We start from the raw sequence: 7,043 nt of genomic DNA, 5'->3' as shown, positions 1-7,043 counted from the left end.
CAAACCTGGGTGACGTTCAGGGCACCCTACAGACTGCCTGAGATTGAACCCAGGTTGGCCACGTGCGAGGCAAGCATCTTGCCAACCACCTTTCCAACCCTAAACCGAGGCTGTCTGCACCCCTGTGAGTTGACCCAGGCCTGCTGACCTTATTTGCTTTCCGGGCCACCCCCAGTGTGCGTGGGGCTTACTTCTGTTGGGGATGGCACCCGGGTCACCTACCTCTAAGCCCTACCTCAAATCATCCCTCTGGCACCTCAAAACACTGACACAGGGCTGGAGTGATAGCACAGTGGGTAGGGCGTTTGCCTTGCATGCAGCCGACCCGGGTTCGATTCCCAGCTTCCCATAGGGTCCCCTGAGCACCACCAGGGATAATTCCTGAGTGCAGAGCCAGGAGTAGCCCCTGTGCATTGCCGGATGTGACCCCCCCCCCCAAAAAAAAACAAAACTAAAAACCAAAATCAAAACACTGACAGTTTCTTCTTTTTTTTTGGGGGGGGGTAGTGTGGGCGCTGGGGAGCTTGGGTATCGGCCAGGGTCAGCTGCAGGCAAGGCAAACACCCTCTCCGCTGGACTATCTCTCTGGCCCAAAGACGCTGAGATTCTTTAAAAATTCTGCCAAGCTGAAATTTACTGATTTGTAACTTTCAATAAAGAGCTATGACTTAGAAAATCACTGAGAGCTGGTTTACAAAACTAATAGTTTTGCTTGATAGTTGCTTTACGTAGGAACTATGATTTACAGGATCACCACATCTCAGGCAGACAGCAATATTTCAGCACCACTCCCACCGCCAGCGTCAACTTCCCTCCACCACACAGAGGGATTCTGAAGCCCACATGGCCGCAAACTGGCAGACGGAGGAGGCCGGGCTGCAGGGCACGGCGCCGTTTCCCGACAGTTACCATGAGCCCCAACGTGCCCGCTGCGGGGGCGGCTTTGGGCAGTTGGAGTCGTACAGGCGAGACGGCCCTGACTAAAGCCAAGGGCAGCAGGAGCAGCGGTGGTGATGACGGAGAAGAATAAACGTTCCCTCTCTCAAGCTAACAGGACCAGAAAGTAGGGCGTTTCCAGAGTCTGTCTCCATGAGGAAGGGAAATGAGGACCCGCTCCTTCTCGGTTCTTCCCCTACCCTTAGAGAATTTGTGTTCGGAGCTAAGCAAACACAAATGCATGGCTCGCTCTCATGCCAAATAATAGTAGTAGTAGTAATAATAATAATAAAATTAAAAAATGTGTATTTCAGGCAATATCCGGTTTGAAGGAGAAGGATGACATTTTCCCAGCCACACTGGGAAATCTCATGGTGCCGAAGATCAAACACAGACCTCCTTCATTCTTTTCTTTTTTTCTTTCCATGTTTTGGTTTTCGGGCCACAACTGGTGACCTTCTGGGCACCCTATAGGGTGCCAGGAAGCGTGAACCTCAGTCAGCCACATGCAGGCAAGTGGCCTGCCCACAGTACTATCTCTCTGTCCCTGACACCCAGCCGCCTTCTACACACGTAACCCTGCAGGCAACCTGTCGAGCTCATTGGTTTTGGGGGGGGCCACGCCTGATGGTGCTCAGGATTCACTCCCGGCTCTGTGCTCGGGGGATCACCCCTTGCCGTGCTCAGGGTGAGACCCTGCGGGATGCCGGGGATCGAACCCGAGTCAGCCACAGTGTGCTACTGCTCCAGCCTGTCTGCTGAGCTTTCCATGCCAGGGATGAAACGCAGGAGAGCTACGACGGGCGACGGGCCGGAAGGTGCTGCCTTGCCCTGGCCGACCCAAGGTCTAGACACACTTGCCAAGAGCCCATCCAAAAGGTGCCGGAGCAACAGCCCGGTGGGGAGGGGCTTGCCCACCCAGAGTCCACCCCGCATCTCCTCTGGTCCCCTGGGCACTGCCAGGAGAGACCCCTGAGTGCAGAGCCTGAGCACACTCTAGCATTGATAGAGTGGCCCAAAAACACAGGCAAAAAAGTGTTTTGTTGTTTTAAAGTCACCAGCTGTGGAGCTGCAGGGCGCACGGGGTAGGGGTGGCGATTTCCTTCAGGGAGACCAGTCACTGGCAGGTGGGATGGAATGTGGGGTTCCTGCATGCAAATCTTGTGCTCTCCCTGACCCAGAAGTTCTTGAATCTGTTCAAACTCACGCCCGATTCGAGCGCCTTCATGAATTACAGAAAATGCCACGTCCCACGCCTCATGCGTTGGTCCTGGGAGAGCTGGTGATTGTTTATTTATTCTTGGCGGGGGTGGATTGGGGGTATGTTGTGTCTATACCCGGTGATGCTCAGATCTTAATCCTGGCTCTGCACTCAGAAATTCACTCCTGCCAGGGAGCAGAGGACGCTATGGGGTAATGGGGGTGAAACCCCGGGGGATCAATCCCAGTTCTGCCGTGGGCAAGGCAAGCGCCCTCCCTGCTGTGCTATCACTTCAGCCCCTGGTATGTCGGAGAAATTCTGGGGACAGGATGAGTGACCATTTCAGACCTGTATCGTGTCCTCGTGACACACAGGGTGCCCCTGTCCTTTCTCTCGTCCACCAGACCACGGAAACTGATGTGATTTCAGACTCTGGGCCACGTGAACGGAACTTGGCAAGCTCGCACTCAGCCCTCCTCCCAGCACAGAAAAGCTTTATTTAATTTTTAAAGTTACCAAACACCCTAAAGATCCCAGAGTGACATTTACATGATTTCACAGAAATGTCACAGATCTTAAAAGGAAAATGGTGGCCCATAGCACAGCAGACACTTTGCATGTGGGAGCCCAGGGTTCGAGCCCTGGAACCACATGGTCAGCCCGAGCACCCAGCCGAGTGTGGCCCCTAAATAAATCGCCCAAAGAGACAGCAGACTGGGGGCTGCCAGGAGCAGAGGCACCATGCAGGGTGGGCATGCAGGTGCCATGGAGCCATCCACTGACCAGGAGGCAACACGCCAAGAGGGGCTTCGCGGCTCCTATTGGGCCCCCCTGCTGTGAGCTGCTGAAAGGAAGGACCTCGATTGATCCTTATGGTGGGCATCAGGGAGCTACATGTGCACCCAGCCCAGTCCCAACTCAAAACCAGCCTCGTGTTCTGCCAGGCCAGACAGGCAGCCCGGGTGCAAGCACTGGGCGCAAGGACGCGCTGGTACCTGGGGGCCCTTCAGGGCCACCCCTGCACTGTTCGGGGGGCCCGTGGGATGCTGGTGACCAAAGCATGATCAGGTCGATGCAACTTAACCCTGAAACAGCGCCGGCACTGCAGGGCTGAACAGAAACTCCCAGACCCGTGGGGTCTGCACAGCCTCGGGCGGACCCACAAGCTCGGGACTGGCTACGTCCTGTACCAAGTCCTGTACTAACTCAGACGGACCCACAGCTCCTGTCCACTCTCGGACGGACCCAGGGTACCCCTGTAGTCTGGGACACACGTATCCCTCCACCCTAGATGGAGCACGGCACCCCTGCAGGCTGAGACGGAGGCATTTCTGGGTCTCTGAACAGCCGCCCCCCAGACATCCTCAGGGTCTCCGTGCACATCTTTGGGGGCCTGGCCCTGTGGGAGATAGAGGGAAGGACGCATGCGGGTCTACTTCATCTGTACGGGGATTCGGGATGGGGAGCTTGGAAATAGACGCTTCGTGCCATTAAAGCCAGCCACGAAAGCCACCGACAGAAGACAGCAGACGGTCAGGAAAGGCCACCTGGGGTGACCGTGGCCCTGGGCACAGGGGACATTCACACCAAAACACGCTGAATTGACACCAACAGCCAGAGCGGCTTCACAGGGCCACAGGGCATGGGAGGAGCGGCCCGCCACCCGCAAGGCACCGCATCCCACATCAGCCGGCTCACCCCTGCCCCCACCTGCCACTGTACCATTCTCCCGGAATTTCCCACAGCTCCGTTAGGCCAAGCAGCAGCCACGGCGGGACTTCTGCGTCTCCCTGTGAACTGGGAAAGGAAGAGTCACATCCATGACGACTGGAGGGTGTGTGTCCATGCCTGGGTCACGTTTACTATCATGACCCGGATTCGAGCCCCGGCAGCCCTATGACCCCCTGCCCAGAAACGATCCCTGACTGCAGAACCAGGAGGAGGCCCTGAGCACCACTGCAGAGAAAAACAGAATCAAGAGACACACCAGGAGGCCCAGCTCCGGGCACCTGCGGGCATGAGCCCCAACCAGGAAACAGCCTCTGTCCTCTTGGCCTTGCCTCCCGCTCACACACACCTGCCTTTGCTACTCAGTCTCACAGCAGGGGCTCAGGCTAACCCCACCCCCAGGGAAGAACAAGGACTTCCAAAGGCCCCTGTAAAAAATAATTATAATAATAAAAGGCTCAGTAAGAATGACCAGCATGACATTAATAGTTGGAAAGATCGCGCGTTGGACAGGGCCTGAGTGCTGAGAGAGATAAAGGGATATGTGGTAAACTTTCTATATTGCAAACCACAGCATCCAAAAGGAGGGAGGAAGAAGGGAGAGGAGAGGGAGAGGGAAAGGGGGTGGGGGAGAGAGAGGAGAAAAGTGCCCACTGTAGAGGCAGAAGGGCTGGGGGTGGCGGGAGGGAATCTGGGGACACTGGTGGTGGGAAATGTGCACTGGTGGAGGGACGGGGGTTGGAACACTGTAGGACTGAAACCAATCAATCATGAACAACTCTGTAACTGTGTATCTCATGCTGATTCAATTTAAAAAAATATATGTTTAAAAAGAAATGTTGGGTGCCTAAAATTCAACTATCAACAACTTTGTAAATCAAGGTTCTTTTCTTTTTGGGGGGGGAGGGGCCACACCCAGCAATGCAAAGGGGTTACTCCTGGCTTATGCACTCAGCAATTACTCCTGGCAGTACTCGGGGGACCATATGGAATGCTGGGAATCGAACCCAGATAGGCCGGGTGCAAGGTAAACGCCCCACCTGCTGTACTATCACTCTAGCCCCTAATTTTTTTTCGATCACCTGATCACTTGACATCCCATTACTCATCGATTTGCTCAGGCGGGTGCCAGTTAATGTCTCCATTCGTCCCTATGGCATGCTAGTGTAGCCCAATGGTGTCTGCTCATTCTAGGAACATGAAGAGCCTCAATCCGATCGTTCAGGGTCTTGACGAAGAAGTCTGACCATCTGGTAGGTGGGCAGCCACACGATCTTTTGACATCCCGTGGAATCCAGTCGGTAATAGCTCTAGTCTAGTGGTCGTCTCCAAATCTCATTTCGTGTCCAGACCATCTGATTTTCGACACTTTGGCCAATGAGTCAGCATTCCTGATTCATGATCGTCGACAGAGGTCGGGACTCCGGATTCTTTCTCTCATTTGAGTGAAGCGTGATACTCCAAGCATAGCTCTTTCGATTCCTCTCTGAGAGACCCAAATAGTGTTCTCATCCTGTTTTCGTAGGGCCCAGGTCTCTGAGGCGTATGTTAATGCAGGAAGAAGAGTGGAATCTAAGAGATGTGCCTGGAGCCGGAGGTTCTTCGTCCTCTTAGCTATTTCTTCGACGCTCTTGAAGGCCTTCCAAGTCACTCTCTTCCTCCTGCGCAACGCAGGTGCCAGGTCATTCGTCAAGTTGACTTCTCGACCTAGGTACACATAACTGTTGCATTCGAAGATGGTCATTCCGTTGAGAGTGAATGGAACGTCAGGAACAAGACTGTTTCTCATGAACATTGTCTTTGTGAGATTCAGCTGTAATCCAACCTTTCCACACTCACGGTCCAAGTCGGTCAGCATTTGTGCCTCTTGGCTGATGTTTGGTGTTATTAGAACGACGTCATCAGCAAAGTGGAGGTGGTGTAGTTGCCAACCATCTATCTTCACTCCCATTCCTTCCCATTCCAGTCGTTGCATGATGTTCTCGAGGGTGGCACTGAAGAGTTTTGGTGAAATGGTATCACCCTGCTGAACCCTCTCTTGACAAAGATGATCACTTCCTTGTAGAATGGTGAGATCCTGGTAGTGAATTCGTAATACAGCTCACGGAGGATCCTGATGTATTGAGTCTGAATGCCCTAATTGGTTAGGGCTTCTATGACCGCTTCCGTCTCAACAGAATCAAAGGCCTTCTTTAAACCAATGAACATTAGACAGAGCAGCATCTTGAACTCCCGAGAAACCTCAATGAGCTTGGTTATCGTGTGGATATGGTCGACCGTGCTGAATCCTTTTCAGAATCCGGCTTGCTCACATGGTTTGTCCTTCATCTGGTGTTCTTTCAATCCTATTCAGGATGACTCGAGTGAACAGCTTGTGGAAGACAGACAACAGGCAGATCGGGCGATAACTGCCGATGTCGTGGATGTCTCCCTTCTTGTACAGTAGTACAGTCCTGCTGGTTTTCCATTAGGACGGAACCTTGCATTCAGACAGGTAGCATGTGAAGTACCGACAGCAGGTTCTTCAGGTGTTCAGGTCTGACCTTGTCTGGGCCAGGGGCTGTTTGCTTCTTTACCAACGAAATGGCTTGTCGAATTTTGGAAGAAAGAACGCTGGGAACAACATATCCATCCTGTGGAACTTGTTATGTGGGCAAGTGAACGTGGCTATTGAAGAGATTTGAGTAGAAGTCATGGATAATCTTCTCCATTGCCCTTCTGGAAGATGTAATAGATCCATCAGGACGGTTTTGCCTCACCGATGTAGCTGTTGTCCCAAAATTCCAAATGGGATCGGACCACTGTCTCCTTCGTGCAAAATTCTACTTCACTAAGTGGGGAGAAAGGGCTGCAAAGTTTAAGAAGAGAACGCCCAGAACGACCACTAACGGGGAGCTCTTTGGCACTATTGCTACAACATGGGAAGATGCCCTTGTTGACAACATTGACGAGGAATATGATCGACTGGCTCAATACCTCCATGATTGTGTGAAGAACACCAAGAGATAGCCACAAAAAGACGCCTGTCTTTGAAAACTCTCAAGCTCATTTGCCAACATGGCTTGGCGCAAGCCTCAGGCCACAAGCGAACCACAAGCGAACGTCTGAGCTCGCAAAGCAGTGTAGAGAAGCGATAAAGGAAGATTTCAAAGAGAGAAGAGGAGCAGTGCTGGCAGAT

The sequence above is a fragment of the Sorex fumeus genome, unplaced genomic scaffold (assembly GCF_029834395.1).
Source record: "Sorex fumeus unplaced genomic scaffold, SorFum_2.1 ptg000023l, whole genome shotgun sequence".
NCBI classification, from domain to species: domain Eukaryota; kingdom Metazoa; phylum Chordata; class Mammalia; order Eulipotyphla; family Soricidae; genus Sorex; species Sorex fumeus.
The sequence above is the reverse complement of the archived record's forward strand: the minus strand, read 5'-3'. Positions refer to the sequence as shown.